Source organism: Brachycentrus maculatus, unplaced genomic scaffold (genome assembly GCF_059751285.1).
Source record: "Brachycentrus maculatus isolate JH-2025_06_01 unplaced genomic scaffold, ASM5975128v1 h1tg000144l, whole genome shotgun sequence".
Lineage (NCBI taxonomy): Eukaryota > Metazoa > Arthropoda > Insecta > Trichoptera > Brachycentridae > Brachycentrus > Brachycentrus maculatus.
Genome location: NW_028280897.1, coordinates 531,363 through 532,116, shown reverse-complemented (window position 1 = coordinate 532,116; position 754 = coordinate 531,363).

The window sequence follows — 754 nt, the reverse complement described above, 5'->3', positions numbered from 1 at the left end:
ACTCGGTGCATGCAAAGTGATTAGTAGGTAATCAAATCCATTAATCGATTTAAGTAAGAACTTAAAAAAAGGTTTTTTTTATTTAATTCAGTTTTTCAATTCGATTACCCATTGCTGATTGTTACCATTGAGTTCTAAATTTTTTTATTTATTTAATAATTTTAAAAATGTATAAAACACGAAACTAGTGACTATAATTCACCATGTCGTAAATTTTCACATGTGTAGCTAAAACAATCGTAAAAACCATAACAAAATTTCAAAAAATATGAATGAAGGAAAGGGGTTTATAGGCCTCGTAGTAATTAACTTTCTTCGTGAGAATTTTGGTCTGTACGTAAATAACAAACCCAACAACAAAATCTGGATCTACTTAAGATACAATTTTATTCTCTTTATCTAGAAAATATTAAATAACGGATACATGTCTAATATTGTAGTTATCACAAAATATTAATATCATTATTACCATTTGAAACACCAATCGATAAGAGCGTGAATATGGAATGAACAGAATATTTTTAAGCGAATTTTGCATAATTGCATGTCTCGTAAAGTAAATCACATTTATTCTGTTTTTTTTTATGAAGTTTAACTTTTATCGTGTGTACGGTGGTGCACACGCATTTATTTTTATTTTTTCTTATTGAACATTCAAATTCATACAATTTTAAATAAATAAAAAAAACATAATATTGAATATTTATTGCTATGGCAACATTGCACTAATTATGTCATTGCGCTATTTTTGTCT